At 39.3% G+C, this 17,660-nt stretch overlaps 1 protein-coding gene across 4 annotated transcripts in view; it reads right to left on the reverse strand.

The window, feature by feature from the left end:
• ACAP3 (ArfGAP with coiled-coil, ankyrin repeat and PH domains 3) overlaps positions 1-17,660 on the reverse strand; it is a 1,969,869-nt gene that overhangs the window by 1,870,199 nt on the left and 82,010 nt on the right. The gene's annotated exons all lie outside the window — the stretch shown is intronic.

Genomic DNA, 17,660 nt, shown 5'->3' on the forward strand with positions numbered 1-17,660 from the left:
ACCCCATTTCTGGGTTAAGCCATTTCCTAGCATGACTTGGATCTGAAAACTGCATCCTTCCAGAATGGGGCACCTGTAACTGAGATGGCAAAAGGAGCAAATAAAAATGTCTTAAGCTTCAAAGCAGACTGTAAAACCACATCAAAGTACTTTCATCTGGTGCCTGTACAAAAAGAAAGTAAAGAGAATATTTTTCACCTCTGCACCACACATCACAACCATTTGAATCTAAATAAAAATAGTCTGGTCAAATGCAATGCTCCACTTAAAAAACACAACATTCAACATAGCAACAGTAAGGGCTTTTGTCGTCACAGACTCATCAGGCCTTTTGAACTCTGTATACGGCAGACAGTGACATACACCCGATGCTGCCTGAAAAACATCAGGTAATTTAATTCCAACTTTAAAAACATGGTACATCGCCCTCATTACAGGGCAATTTCAAAGTCTGAAGCAGTAAGTTCATGTCCTCACTGTGTTACAGAATCCTCACAAATGCAGACCTTCCTGACATTAAGATGTGTGAACGTAACCTTATGATAGACTAGATGCTGAGAAAGATGTCTATAAAGTCAGGATGCTCAAGCTTTATCTAAACATCCAAAGTATCGTATTCGCAATAAAGTGTAAAATGACAGCCAGTATGGAATAATTCTTTAAACGTAAACAGATGAACCTTAAAGTGGCATGAGAAGTATTAAACATTTTCAGAACCAATTGAAATAATTTTCCCAAGTCTGTACATGATTAAAAAATATACATTGAAAATGGAGGCAGAACATCACAAAAATGTAATCAAATAAAAGAGTTATAAATTTACAAAATCCTGTTTACTGAAGAAGAGGAATCATCATCACCTTCATCTTCATCCTCTTTTTTTTATCCCATTTTTTCAATATCTGGTCAGGGTACTGGGACAACTGTTGCCACCTGTCTTGATTCCTATGTCACTCCTACCTTCTTCGATATTCATGCCTGACTGGTGCAGTTCTTCCCTCTTGCAATCCATCACTCTCTTGGCTGCATGTCCTAGTTCCTATTTACCTTCTTCCTGTCTCATCAGAATCTTCTAATCAAAGTGTCTTCTTCTTCTCCGCACATAAGCACAAATCACCATAACCTCTTCTCCCTGGCATTCTCTGCAATCTGAGCTGCCATGGCTTCTATTATAATGGCCTCATTTCTTCTTCTGTCCCACAATGTGCATCCTACCGCATGTCTCAGGCACTTCATCTCCATCACCTCTAGCTTTCCTGACTGCTCTGCCTTTACTGCCCAGGTTTCTGAGTGTTGGTCACACCACTGTTTTGTACACATTACTTTTCAGCTCCCTAAACATTCTTGATACAAACATTACTCCTGATCCTCTGTGCCAATTGGCTGCAGAGTCTGTACTCCTTCAGAATTCCTTTCTCCTCAACTATTCATCCCAGGTGCTTGAAGTTGTTAACCTGTTCCACTATTTTCCCTTCTATCTTATTTTTCAGCTTCTGATTTCTCCCATTTGCCAGTGTTGCAACTGACCTGTCTGTACTCTTTCATTCCACATGCTTTCAGTTTTGCATTTCATTCCCTTATCATTTGCTGAAGAGCCTGTTCAGAGTCTGCTTGTAATTCCACATTATCTGCATACAGTAGCTTTGTTGTTCTGGTCTCACCTGACTTGACTGCTAATGTAGTCCATCATCAGAATGACCAGCAATGGCCTCAGAGCTGAAGCCTGGTGCATATCTTCTCCCACTGGGAACCCCTTTGTGAGTTCAAATACTGTTCATACTTGTGTCATTGGGTCCTTGTACATACCCTGCAGTAATTCTAACAATGTTTTCAGGACTTCAAAGGACTGGACAAATCAGCTTTCTTAGGACCTTGTCCTATGCCTTGTCTGTGTCTAATTTTGCTCAGTTAGACTCTTTCCTCATAATTTATTTTATTTGCAATTGGTTTACCAGGATACTCCAATGGGCCTAGAAGAACCCGTTTTCAATGGAGTCCTGGGGAGAAAAACTCCAAAAACAAAACACTAATTACAACAGAATTACAATTGAAGCTTTTGTTATAGTTAGGTACAAAAGTACTAGTAAAAAATTGCATTTAAACATGCAATATCTAAAGGGAAAATGACAATCAAAGTTTAGGTTATACTAATTACAGATTAAATATTTCATTTAACAGAGACAATTTCTGAGATAAAAAGTATCAGCATTGTAAATCAAGAGTAGTTGTTTACACATAGATCGGTTCCTGCTAAAACCATGTACAACCAGCTTTTTCTTCATTACCTTTCTCACTGCAAACATCAGGTCAATTGTGCTGCATCGTGAGCTGAATCCAAACTGCACATCTCCCATCTTACTTTCTACCACTCTGTGTATTCATTTATCAATCACCTCTTCAGAACTTTCATGCAGTATGACAGGAGGTTGATAACTCTGTACTGTCCACAGTTGTGAATGTCCACTTTGTTTTTGTACACCAGTAGCAGAATGCTTGTTCTCCAGACATCTTGGATAAGCCTTTCTCTCCATACCACAATGAGTATCCTCAGAAGCCATTTTCCCCCTAACTCAACCAACACCTTGATCATATCCATGGTGATGTCATCTGAGCCCGCTGGTCTGCCTGACATTATTCCCCTTAATGCAGCACATACGTCTGGGGGAGAGGTCTTCTTTCCCTTTCAGTGTATGTTGTGCACAGAGCAGTACAGCTTCTGTGATTTTTTTTTCAAAAGCCTCTGGAAGTACTTATTCCGTCTGCCTTTGACTAGTGAGCCAGTTGTTGCTGGCATCCCTTATGAATGGTGTCTAATTACTGTCCTCTTTATATTTCTGTCTTTGCCTTGCAACCTGATAGAGTTTCTTTGTGCCATTCATTGAGTCATGATTTAGAAGATGGTAAATTTCTCTGATGCCTTGCTCTTTGATATTTCATAGGAGGCTATTTGTCTAATGGCACCAGGGCCCTTACAAGCCTAGCCAAGTTCAATCCATGCTCCCAAGGGTGTCTGGTTCAAGCAAACACTAAAATCAGCACCTATTGCCCCGTCCAAGAGGGTGACAGGAGAAACCCCCAGGGTGAATTTCCAGTTACCCATCCAATTTTCCAAATTATGCTTAAACAGGCCAACAAGGGCTTTGCTTAATATGAATAGGAAGTTTGTTCCAAAAGTGGGGCAACCTCTGTGAGACAAGTCTGTCTCTCCAGCAAGTTCTGTTGATATTCTGTTGATATTACATACCAGGTTAAGGTCTTTTGAGCGAGTGACTCATGTGCCATTTGACTTGCGAATGTGCGGCACTTCCATTAAAGCTGGGTCAGAGACAGCTCTTTCTGAGCAGTCTGAATGACACAAACTAAAGTGACAATGATTTCCATCTGTCGGCATAACAAAGATCTTGAAGACCCTGAACTTTTTTTATAAGGAACCTTTGTGGTTTCCCCAATTGCTGCAGGCGTTTGGAAAGGAACATAACAAAGGGAGTGCTGTACTCCATTAATGGCCCCATGAGGGAAAAGTATAGGGGGGTTATAACCTCTTTTTTTCTGGAGGCAACACCCTTACTTATGAGTTGAGCAATATAAAATGCCCTTCTTACCACTGTGGAGACATGGTGATTGAAGTTAAGGTTGCTGTCAACCTGTATGCCCAGATATCTCACCACTGACTATGTGCTTAGGGTATTGCTACTGATGTGGTAGTTTGCAGGAACATCATCCTTGCCAAAGGGGATAATAATGCATTTTTTTGCATTATGTTTAAGACCATGACTTTGACAACAATCATTAGTCTGCGTAAGACCTCCTTGCAAGATGTTGACATTGCTAGGACTTTTAATGATCGCTCCCAGTTTGCAGTCATCAGCAAACTTTGTCAGCCACACTCATTTAGTTTTAGCCTGTACATTGGAGAAGTAGATTTCAAACAGTGGGGGTCCCCAGAACCAATCCCTGTGGAACATCATTGGTTATGGGTCTGCTGGAGGAGGTGTAGTCCCCTATTTTGACCGTATGAGTTCTATCAGTGAGCCAGTCTGCAAGCCACCTGACAATATATGGGTTGACACTTAGCTGGGTGAATTTATCAATGTTGCCTGATAAATGGCCAAGTCTAGGTAGGCCATATGCACAGCTCTGCCCTCATCTAAGGCTTTGGTTATTGTCTTGAAGAAGTCCACCAAGTTTAACATTCATGATCTCCCCTTGACAAAGCCAAACTGGTGGGGTCGAGCTTTTGGAGATTTCCTATATCTTTGTTAATAAGGTCCATGATGATTCATTCCAGGAACTTGCAGATAAGGCTGGTCAGGCTAATGGGTCTATAGTTCCTGGGGTCCATGAATGCACCCCCTTTGTGCAAAGGAATGATGGTAGCTGTTTTCCATTCTGCTGGGACAAAGTTATTGCTTAAGCTCTGATTGAAAAGCATGCCCAATGGTGATGCTAATTCCTGTTTTAACCCATGTAGAACATAGCCCGGGATGTTGTCTGGTCCCATAGAAGCTGTGTTTTTAGACTTGGAGAGGGCATTTAAGACCTGCTCCTCAGAGATACTAAGTAGGGGACAGGTGTTAGGGATGCTTCAGGCTATATGTGGCGGGGACAGGGGACTGAAGTCTTCACTGAACCTGTCAGCCATAGGTTCTATATATGTAGTACCATTAACTACAAGTTCAGTGCAAATCTGGGCCTTACCTTTGAGGTTATGGATGTAACTAAAGAAAACCTTGTTGTATCCTTAGAGAAGATAATTTGGATTCGTAGTTAGCTTTGGAGGACTTCACTAGGTGTCCGCTTGGCTTGTTTAAGTTGATGAGGGAGTGTTTCCAGTTTTGACACCATTCCTTCTTACTCATAGACAGCAATTTATTTCTCCTATTATATAGTCTGTTAATGGCAGATGCCAACCAGGCAGGTTTGTTTTTCCTTGAAGATCTTGCTTTGGTTCTAACAGGTATGGCAGAGTCAATACAATTGTAGAGGTGCTTGTATAAATCATTTGTCTATAACTTAACATAGGTGTCTGTTCCATCACGGGGGGAAGGGCTATGAAGCTGTTCATGCTGTCATGTAAGAGGTTGTAATTGGCCTTGGAGAAGATTTTTAGTCTAGTTATTGTGAAGGTGGGGGGGCTTGTGTTATACCTACTTCTAGCGAGACTGATTTGTGGTCAGCTCTCACCAGGGATGACCACACACTGGGGGTTGTGCAGCAGTCCCCCATGTTGGTGAGCACCACGTCCAGGATGTTTGCAGCCATTGTGTGTGTGTCAATTAGCTAGTCTAGGGCACTGGAGTTAAGAAAGTCCAGGAACCTTTGGGCTAGTCAGTTAGAACGTGTACAATTTACCCAGTAAATGGATGAATAATTAAAGTCACCCAACAACAGGGTGCTTGGTTGTATCTTGACTGACTCAAGTAGATCCAAGTAGACTGAGTGGATGTCCTGATTCATAGAGGGGGTCCTATAGCTGCCAATGACCTGAAGAGAGGTCTTACCTACAGTCAATTGCACCTGAAGTAATTCAAGGGAATCATGATGTTTAACCAATTTAGAGGTTTATTTATCTTTAATGAATATTGATATACCACTTCCTTTAGTTCTCATGCCTTCAGTTTGTGGTCTGAACATGTGGAAGGAAATGTAATACAACACAAGCACACCAAAATAAATAATCCACACAAATACACTTCACAAAACCCTACACTAAACCATACATACACTACTAGCGATCCACTTACCTTAATCCAACCCTAACCCTAACCCTAAGGTCCATAACTACTGTACACTCACCTTACCTGCTCCCTAACCCTAAGGTCCCTAACTATTGCACACTCACCTTACCCGCTCCCTAACCCTAAAGTCCCTATCGCACACTCATCTAACCCACTGCCTAACCCTAAAGTCCCTATCGTACACTCACCTTACCCGCTCCCTAACCCTAAGGTCCCTATCACATACTCACCTTAACCCGATCTGTTCACACACTTACCTTATCCCAGTCCATAACCTTCGCTCCACAGTCGAGGAAATAGCAAAGCTGCAGAAACGGCCCACCAAATACTTTCCCTAGGAAAGTATTCGATATTCTGCAGCATCGCTATTTTCAGCGTTCGATGCATACAGTTCGATATTATAACATTTGAAGTTTGAAGACTTTGATGTTATAATATAGACCCCTGGATTATTTGCAAGTTTGGGTGTTATTGTAATCAATCAATTAACCGTTGATTGATTTGGTATACAAGGATTACGTTTCTGGTGTATTAATTATCCCTTGAAGGCTTTTTAGCCAAGGTACCAGGAGACACCAGTAAAGGATTTTTTTACCAGAAGACTGTTTTTTGTTTGATTTTTGTTTGTGTTTTTGTTAATTTAAAGTCAGCATGTCAGTTGGAGTCTCTCTGGGTTCATCTATGTCCGGCTCATTATTGGACAGTGATCATTTTTCCTTTTCAGAAGTATGGAGACTGAGAGAGCAAAAGTTTGCTACTGGGGATTTGTGGTCCCTGGGAGACGTGAGTTTGCGGGAGAATGATTTTGATAGGTTGAAGAGACTTTTGGTGAAAGAGGTTACTCTTTTCTATGATACCAAGCTCCTTAACAAGGATTTGGCTTCCAGCTTGACTCCTCGTGGTCTTAGGGTTGACCGCCTTCCAGCATCTGAGTTCACAGAAGAGGAATCAGACCTGTTAGAGGAGTGGAAAACTGTCCCTGGCTTGTACAACAGCATGGCTTAAGACTTAGGTCAAATGTAACCACAGGGCACATGAGAAAGTGCAATTAGATATTTTGCACTTACAAGAGGAACTATCAAAGACTGTTTCTAGTGAGATTTTCTTGGACGAAATGAAAAACATTAAAACTAAAGTGTCCAAAGTGGAAGGGGGCATCATCCTTTGTAAAAAAAAAAACCTAAGTTGGAGCGTGATGTCAAGGATTATGAAAACAATTTGATTTTCTCGTGGCAGAGAAAACCTAAAAGTGGCAGAGCCAAAAGCCAGCGAAATGATGGAAGTTCCCATGTGTCAAGGGATTCATCTGTTTCTTCCAGTGAGACTGCATCTAGTAGCAGGAAGAGCGTATCATTTGTAAATTTAAACATGGAGATGAATGAGGAGGCGCAGCAGCAGCAGCAACGAGTCAGTCCCCAGTAACCAAGAGGAAGAGGCCAGAAATGGCAAGGGAACAACGGAGGTGTCGGGTCGAACAACAGAAGAAGAAGAACAAGGTAACAAATTTGCTTTTGGACATTGTTCCAGCTCATTTGAAGGCTGAGGACTTTTCGCCAATAGGTATGTTGAGCCTGGGCAGTTTGATATTATTAATTTATCATGTTTGAAATTAGATGAAGGTATCAAATGTTTATTGAGTAAGGGCATTAAGTTTGTGCCCACATGTTTCCCTAGTTTAGCAAATTTATTTCTGAAAGTAGGGCATTGAGAATGTTTTTTCACAATGAAAGTGTTCAGAATAATCTAAACGAAATGCAGTTAACTGGTGTAACGGAAGAAAGTGATATGCTGGACATGGACAGCTCACTGTTGAATTCATCTTTGCTTGACAACATTTCTGTTAACATCAGTGATTTGGAATCATCTTATGAAGATGAATATCATAATAATTATATGTTTGATCATGAGCACGCAGCTGAAAATGGCAATAATATTGGGGGGAAGGATTCATTACTGGTTATGGAAAGTTAAAAGTTCCTGCTGTTCCTTATGCGAGTCATTTTATTCCTCCTAAGAATACTACTGCCATTGTTTTTGAAAAAAAAAACACTGTGTAGAGAAATTGAACTTGAATATAACATTTTTGTAAAAAAGCAGAAAGCATATAATTTAACTAAAGAGGAGTGGGCAACGTTACAAACCATACAGAACAACAATGAGAACCTAGTTTTTACCCAGGCAGAAAAAGGGGGCAACTGGGTCATTTTATCCAAAGAAAAGTATAACAAGATGGCATTTCAGTTGTTGAATGATGAGAAGGTTTACTTGAAGTTGGATTATGACCCAACGGCTGAGTTTAACTCCCTACTATTAGAAATGTTGGAAAGGGGTGAAAGGTTAGGTTTTTTCAGTTCGAAGGATGGTAAGAAGTTGGTTGTGAAGAGCCCCAAAAAAGCCAGATTTTTCAGCATCTCTGAAATTCACAAAAGTTTAATGGATCTCCCGGGAAGACCGATAGTGTCTGGGGTGGGGTGTTATTTACAAAATGTAGGAATTTTTCTGGATGAACAATTGAAAAATGATGTTTCATGGGTGTCTTCACATATCAAGAACAGTCAGGAATTTTGTGAATTGGTTGGGAGGATGCCTTGGGGTGGCCACGGTGGTGCAGTGGTTAGCATTGCCGCCTCACAGCAAGAGGTTCTCCGGTTCGATCCTCGGCTCGGGTGCCTTCTGTGCGGAGTCTGCATGTCCTCCCTGTGGTCGCGTGGGTTTCCTCCGGGTGCTCCGGTTTCCTCCCACATCCCAAAGACATGCTGCAGGTGGATTGGACACTCTAAATTGGCCCTAGGTGTGCGTGTGAGTGTGCCTTCTGTGGAAGGTTGGGCGCCGGGCTGGCAACTCGACACCGTAAAACTCCACTGCCATTCAATGTGCGGACAAGGTGATCCGCTGTGGCAACCCCTAACCGGGAAAAAGCCGAAAGAAGAAGAAGAAGAAGAAGGTTGGGAGGATGCCTTGGGAGCTGAATTTTTACTGGGCGTGTGTGCATATCAAGGCTTTGTATATAAGTATTAGTCACACTTTAGACATGGAGGCTGTAGCCAGGATGTTGGGTGAGGGTCCCAGAACTAGCTATATTTTACAATTATTGGAGTTCAGTTTAACACATAATTTTTTCGAGTTTGAGGATGAGTTATTTTTGCAGAAAGGAGGCACCGCTATGGTGCCTCATTTGCTCCTTCTTATGCTATCATATTCATGAAATTCTTTGAGAACAAGTTTATTTATAACAGCAAATTTTTTTCTAACAGTGTAATCATCTATAATAGATATATAGATGATTTACTCTTTGTGTGTAAAGGAGAAATGGGACAGTTTTGGGTTGTCATTTACTTTTAAGACCAGTAGAGAGGTGATTCAGTTTTTGGACTTAGAACTTTATGTGGGACGGGATAAAATTGTTTATTTCAGACCTTACCATAAGGAAACTGCAGCCAACAAAATTTTATTGGCCTCCAGTATGCATCCCCCCCAACTTATTGGATTCATTACCATATGGGAAATATAAATGCATTTTCAACAACACATTGGATAAAAACATGGTTGGCAGGGAGTTTTCTAAAGTAAGGAACAAACTGTTATCTAGGGATTATCAACTTGATTTGTTGGTTAAGGCAGAGGAAAAAGTTTTAGGTATTTATCAGAGGGGCAGTGGTGGCATTAAAAGAAAGAGAGAGGAATGGTTTCACAATGAGGATGGTGATAAATTGTTTTTTGTTAGTAAGTTTTCTCCCTTTTCTTATAATTTAATGAATTTATTTAGAAAGTTTTGGCCTATAGTTGTGCAGGGAGATATGACTAAAGGTGTGTTTCCAGAAAACATAATTTTTTTTCATACAGAAGATTTTTGAATTTGAAGCAATTGCTTAACAGGAGGAACAAAAATGTAGGCAGTGGTGGTCAGGTAGAATGTTTCCCTTGTTTCAAATGTAAAGTTTGTCCTAGGGTAAGGAATTTACATAGTAACAGGATTAATGATAGAATATACAAAGCTACGCAAAGTTTTACTTGTCATTCGAGAGGAGTGGTTTATATTGTGGGATGTGGTTGCTCTCCGTGTAAGTGGTATATTGGACAGACTGAGACAGATTAAAAAACACATTTTGGAGCATATGGGGGACATCAGACATAGGAGATTGGATAGGCCAGTTGCTCACCATTTTTGTCTCAACCATGGGGATTCAGATTCCTCTTTATTTTTCAGTGTATTAGCCATGCCTATACACCAACATGGGGAGTCATATAAGGACAAGTTACTGGCCTTAGAAACCAGGTCCATCATTAATTTTAGAACATTATTTCTTTCAGGTCTTAACCTGGAGGTTAATTTAAATGTTTAATTTAAATGTCTAATTTCAATGCACAAATTTGAATATATAAATATGAATGTATTTGTTTGTATTTATAATTGGGAACATTGTGGGATAATAATACTGTTTTTGTAAAGGTGAGGTGTCACTTTAAATTTGGCATATTATTTGCAAGTTTGGGTGTTACTGTAATTAATCAATTAACTGTTGATTTATTTGGTATATAACGATTATGTTTCTGGTGTATTAATTATCCCTTGAAGGCTTTTTAGCTGAGAAACCAGGAGACACCAGTAAAGGATTTTTTACTGGACGACTCTGTTTTTTGTTTGATTTTTGTTTGTGTTTTTGCTAATTTAAAGAGACTGGATCCCCTCTGAATGACAGCAGAAACTAAGTCAATTGATGAAGTCAATAATTTTTTGTTTGTATTGAGGTATCATCCTAGGCAAAGTCAAAATGCTGCTTAAGGCTAGGGACATACCTGCCTGAGACACATAATCAGAGAGCTCAGTCATGTCTCTCTTCATACAGTCCAGTGAGGTACATCTCAAGTCGTTCACACCATCATGGACTATTACAGAGTCATAACAGTGCCTGCTGCTGACAGACTTGAGTGCATGTGTGATGTGGTGGATCCTGGTACCTGACAGACAGCTGACCGTGACCTTTTCCTTATCCAATCTGGTGAGAGCTACATCTGCGTCTCACAACTGAGTTGCCTATGACTAAGATGCTTGCTTTTGTGTTATGCATTAGGGGTCTGACTGGTGAGACACTGGTGTGTGATATATTACATGTACTATGTTCTTCAGAGATGTATTATGTGAAGCATGCTTGTTTTTGTGTTTGGGAGGTGTCTGATGTTTAGGTAAGCTTTTTGTAAGCACCTCTGGATATGTAGGTTTATGTGTTGTTGCAGCTGCATATCTGTTCTGTAGGCCTCACACATGCTGTTTTCAGATGTTGCCCTTCTTCTTCATTTATCTTATTTCCTCTTCTTCAGGTGTGTATTTTCTTCTTGAACTCTTGTTCATTCACTTCAGTCAACTTCCAGGTCTTCAACCTAGTCATGGTTGACCTTATAGCCTTCTCTGACCAGTGTTTGCCCATTATTGTAGCCTCCATTGATTTATGTTTGCAATCTCTGAACTCTACCTCAATGCCCTTTCCTTACTAGGAGAAAGTCCACCTGAGTTGCATGTTGGCCACTCTTATGATGTCTGTCTTGGAGAATCATATGTTGGATATCATCAAACCATTCACAGAGAGAAGTCTACAAGAGTCCCTCCTTCTTTTATTCCTGTTGCTCTGCCCATGTAGACCCAGGCAGTCCTCATACCCTGTTCTGTCTATCCTGAGATGTGCATTCAAGTCTCCCATTATCAACACCAGTTCATGTTGCCCTGCTTTATCTAGTAGGGCCTGCAGCTTCTGCCTGAATTTATTATTTGTTTCACCATCACAACCCTGCTGTAGGACCTAAGCTGAGACTATGAATACCACCATATACTTCCACTGGAGTCCAAGTGCCATGAGTCTCTCTAATTCTAATGATATCCATCACTGTCTCACACAACAGTTCCCACACCATGTCCTCCCGCTGAGCAGAAGACTCTGGATCCCAAGTCAAGTGGCTTTGCTGCACTGCCCTTCCACCTTGTCACCTGGATATGCAGAATGTCCCCTTTCCTCCTTACCATCAGGTCATTCACTTCCAAGCTACATCCTATCACTGAACATATATTCAGTGTAAATTCAGTGTAATAATACTCAGTTAATTTTTGGCAGGTTGGTTGGACTTATGTCCAGTTTTCACTTAATACAGGTAAGCCAGGCTGGCCAACTGTACACATACTGGGATTTATGGTAGGCACTCACTAGCCAAAAGGGATGCATAGACCCCTCCTACTGTTAGCATCAGCCCCTGATGTAAGGTCAGGTCTTTAATCCACTTAGCACAGGCAAGTACCTATACCCACTTTAGGCAATATTAGCTGATGTGCTCAAATCACCTAAAGACCACTTGTACACTGCCAACGTGACTAGCCCTGATGTGGCTTGCAATCTGTGACCCTTGTTCTCCTCTCTAGAGGACATTGTGCACCACAGTTGATGCCTAAAGTGGTTGGTTAACACATCTTTTCCTCAGATAGGCATCACCTGGGTTTGTGCTGCTGCCTGTGTTCCACTGAATTTTGGATGCACTCTGTTGGTATTACGACCAAGTCCAACGGTGGAGAGCTGGTTTGAACCCATTACCGTCCATCTTCAAGTTGGAAACACATGATATGTTTTTGGGAGGAGCCTCACAGGCACTAGAAGAACATACAAACTCCACACAGTCAGTTTGAACCATGTACTTTTTGTTTGGGAGACAAAGACCTTAGCCATTACGCCAACAATTGTTTGCAAAACGACAATTAACATGCAGGTGTGCATCCCATCACTTTCTTTGCAGAGCTTTTCTATATTTTATGCAGCCATAAACATACAGCTGACATAACTGATTAAATAGTGCCCTAGTGAAATTACTCTAAGTGGACAAACCTTCAAATTAATTACATTAAATAAAGATATAAATCAATTTTTACATTTGCTGTCAGTTCTCTTTATCATCTGGTACTGTCATCTGGCCTAGTTCATCAGTAAACTAACCTGAACCCTAAAATAAGAAAATGTTATAATATGGATGAGTTACAGTGCTAGAAATGGGTGCTTTGAATTTATAATGACACACGAATAACAACCAAGGGATGGATAGTAAACTCACCTTTATAAAATGACAAATCATTCTGCTTAATAATAGTAAAATATGTACCCATGAACAAAAAAAAAGGTAAGGTGGGTTCCTGTACAGAACAGAGCAGGTCATTTAAAAAACTAAACATTCAAAAGCTTGTAAGTGTTTTTGCCATTCATCTCAAGACTCTTGGGTAGGTAAAGACACCACTCCCACTGATGGGGATAAGAAAAGCTCTTTTGAGTTTTTGCAGTTTTCATTGAAATGGTTTCCAGTCTTTCAAAAGCACAACTTTGCGATACAGAATCCAAGTGCGACATGATTTACAGCTAGAAATGTTCATTACAAATGGAAAAAGTTCATGTATTGTATAACCTAATATCTGAAAATTAATACAAATTAAAATAAATTAAGCAATTTACAATATTTACTCAACTGCAAGTCATCTCACTGGCTAAGACAAGAGACTTGGGCTTCTGCTATAAAGCTGAAGAGCTTTTGACTGAATGTCATCAAAGTGATGCACAGAAAAGTCAGCACAACGAAAAATATATAGTTGGCACCCCATAATTTTATATAACAAATATGAGTTCAAAGGGGCTTATATAAATTGAAGAGCCCATAATTATTACCTTTCAAGACGCTCTACCATCTTAACGTCCTGGTCTGCAAAATTTGGCTAATTGCTGTCCTGTTGTTTCTTCTTTAGACAATTAAAATGGCCCACATAGACACAATCAGATATTATTAATCTCAAATTAAATCAGATAAAAAAGAAATCAGCATCATTGCTACTTATTAGAAATGAAACACTATGAACATGATGTAATATACTCCAATATTGCATTACTATATAAAAATATCACTTGTAGGCGAGAGCAATCTGCTTGGCTTTATTTCTTGCTTTCACCCATAAACTTGTCCAGCATGAAAGCACAATGACATCACATCTGCACATAGCAAGAATGGAAATAGTGCTAACACTATATCATTTAATTACGTATTTATAATAAAAGAATATTTTGAAATTTACAGAAAGAAAGAAAAATAACTCTCACCGTGCATTTTTAAATAAAAACACAGTATATCTGCAGTCACAAATGTTCTGCAGAAGGGAATCAAGTTCCTACAGAAGAAACATGCATTCATTCACTGACATCAATGAGCAACATGGAGTTTACTCAAAGAAGTATAAATATAAGTATAAATGTAAATCTTTGATCTGTGTATGATAGTAAGTTCCTTTTAACTGCTTTATAACAGCTCCTTTACTAAGTTATGTGTTTCTTTTGGTTTTGTGACAATATAGTGATGTAGCTTTAAAGTTAAATTTGTGTCAACTTGCCTGTGACATGAAGAAGGTCATAAGGCTCAGACTTTGACCCCCACACCAGACATTTTGATTTTAGACTCAGACGATTACATCATACTTCAGGATGACACACGGTCTACTGTCCTCCTGAGATGCCATCATACAGAACTGATGTTAAAGTAACATCCCAGCTACATGAGTTAGGTGAAGTTCAGATGATATTAAGTACCTTACAGTGCAGCAGGGAATGTCTTATGTATGTTGTCCAGATTCATTGCATTCACTCTGCCATTCCAGGCGATGACTTAAAAATATCTAAAATGCATCAGTGCACATAGATGGTTTCCAAATAAACAAATGAATGTCACACCTCCAGATAAAAGTAAAAATTAAACCATTCCCCTGTAGTCTGGGAAAATGATACAAAGTATCTAGACATGCTGGCAACTTTACTTTCTCTCTCTCTCTCTCTCTCTCTCTCTCTCTCTCTCCTTGGCCCATGTCATCAGAATGCATGGCAGTTTCTCTGGAAATGCAACCATTTGTCTCCTGTTATTCGAGAATAGATCACTTAAAAGTAAATGTCACCCAAACTCTGCAAATAGGTGAGGAATTAGCAACATAAACCATGCTCTAAAACAAAGTATGCTACAATTCTGTAATGACATATCTCCCACTGTGACAGAATAAAAATACAGCCTTTGCAACAATGTACAAATATAAATAACCACCTGCATGGCTACACAAGGAAACATGCTCTCAGATCCTCTGAATACCCCTTAAGTCTTCACCATTACCAAACCTGCACTGCATGCTCTTTAAAGATAACATGGGGTGGAGTCAAATAATTGCCCACATCCACAAATTTGGAAAAAAATACATTTCCAAGACCACTTACTCAAATCTGGATGCAACTTTTTATTTAGGTATACATTTGCTGGTTTACATGTTTGCTTATGTACACTGATTAACCAAAAATGTCCATCTGGGTAGATCCTATCTTAAGTAGAGCGCTGGGAAGAAAAATTATCAAATGTACAAAAATACTACTACAATATATACAGATACGCACATATGAAGTGCATTACTAACAAAGCATACTGATAAACAGAAATATACACAAAACTATAATACTTTATTTAATGTGTATGCACATAAACTGAGAAAAATACACCAAACTAAAACTTTTTATTTAATGTGTATGCACATAAACTGAAAAATATACACCAAACAAAAACATTTTATTTAATGTGTATGCACATAAACTGAGAAATATACACCAAACAAAAACATTTTATTTAATGTGTATGCACATAAACTGAGAAATATACACCAAACAAAAACATTTTATTTAATGTGTATGCACATAAACTGAGAAATATACACCAAACAAAAACATTTTATTTAATGTGTATGCACATTAACTGAGAAATATACACAAAATAAAAACATTTTATTTAATGTGTATGGACATAAACTGAAAAATATACACTGAACAAAAACATTTTATTTAACATTTATGCACATAAATTGAGAAATATACACCAAACTAAAACATTTTATTAATCGTCTATACAGATAAACTGTAAAATATACACTGAACTAATACATTTTATTAAAGGTGTATGCAGATAAATTGAGAAATATACACTGAACTAACACACTTCATATCTGCTTAGCAGTAAATAAACCAACATTATATGCACATATATAATACAAGCAGAGTTAACAGAGATCATATCAGCATATAAATAACAAACATTTGAATTATACAGTGAAATTAAAATAATTGATATAATAGGTAATGCACATTTTAAATCACCACCCAGCTTTATGTTACACTTTAATTAAGACAGAATTTATATGGAAGTCAATCTTAAGCCAGTTATCGCAAATAACTGCTAACAATTTTGCAAAATATACCTGAATTCCTGAACCACTGAAAGAGGAGATATTAAGTATGTCAAGTGGAGTGGAACTGGGTAATGTATCACAGACAGCATGACGTTTGGAGTGGAACTGGGTAATGAATCACAGACAGCATGACATTTGGAGTGGAACTGGGTAATGGATCATTGACAATATGACATTTACTAGCAAACAGCATAGCCTTTGACTTCCAACATTAAGGTGCAGTTCTACAGGAGAAAGCCATGATTGCAAAGAGCTGATGAGGTGTTTTACCTCACTATTTTTACAGAGAGAGAACTGATATATAAATATTAACTCACTATTACAGATAAAGAAGAATTAATAAGACAGATGGTAGCAAAATCTCATATAGCAGTTCCACAGTGACTTAGGTGATTACTATGCTAATGACCCCAGGGGGTCTTATTAAGTCTAGCCATGCCTCCTAACATGAGAATCAAACTCTGTACCCTGTGCCTGTGAGGTAAACACCTTCACCATTGCGCCAAACTCCAATCTATGTCAATGTTCTTGGTTACCAGATACTTACTAAACTACCTCCCTTCTGGGCCATTTTAAACCTAGCCATGCTTCCTAATGTGAGAATCAAATCCTGTACCCTATGTCTATGAAGGAAATACGTTTGCTACTATACCAACCCCCAATCTATGCCAATGTTCTAGGTGCCTAGGTTCCTAGGTAAGTACTAGGTTAACTGCCCTTGCATGCCATTTTAAACCAAGCCAATTTCCCTTTCAAAGGTGAGAATTAAACCCTGTATTTTCTATATGGGAAGTAAACACCTTAGCCATTATTCCAAACCTCCCACACTATATTACAAATTGTGAATAAGAGAACTCCTAGTACTGAGCCTTAAAAGATTCCTTGCATCACTAAACTCAAGGGTAAAACTGATCTGTTTAAATTATCATAACCTTGTAATCTATAACACACCCATTATGACCCATGAAACCCATAGCTCATACAGACCTACTGGAAACACTTATCATTCAACCAAATACAATATTCATGGGAGACCTTAACCACCCCTCTAGTATCTGGGAATCCTACATGACTCCAAATTTGCAGGCCCAGAGATTCTTGGGCTTTGTAAACACAAACATGCTGGACCAGTTAGTCCATCTACCTACTAGGGGTGAAACATACTGGATGTGGTTCTGACAAATACGGGAGAAGGCTAGCACCCCCCCACACACACACACACACACACACACACACACACAGTGCAGTGTTTTCTCTGGTAAGGTCAAAGCATAAAGCTGTCTCCTTTGAAATAAAAATCAATGCAGTGATCCCAGCAAACCCTGTAACAGTTAGGAATTACTCTAAGGTAAAAGCTACGTATTATTCTCCAATTACCCGAGAAAATGGCAAGCCCCTGCAGACCCAGAGAAACAGCTATGTGGAGCCAGACCAACTAATTCAGTTCTAATTTTACCCCCCATCACCCCCCCAAAGTGATATCATCAAACATGTCACCCAGCTATCACTAAGGAGCAGGTCTTAAAATGTGCTCTCAAAGACTAAGAACACCACATTGACGGGTGCCAATAATATCTCAGGATGCCTGCTCCTTAATAACATGAAGCATGATCTACCTGGCCCTCTGGAGTCACTATTTA

The sequence above is a fragment of the Protopterus annectens genome, chromosome 2.part1, assembly GCF_019279795.1.
Source record: "Protopterus annectens isolate FY-2018-M chromosome 2.part1, PAN1.0, whole genome shotgun sequence".
Taxonomy (NCBI): domain Eukaryota; kingdom Metazoa; phylum Chordata; order Ceratodontiformes; family Protopteridae; genus Protopterus; species Protopterus annectens.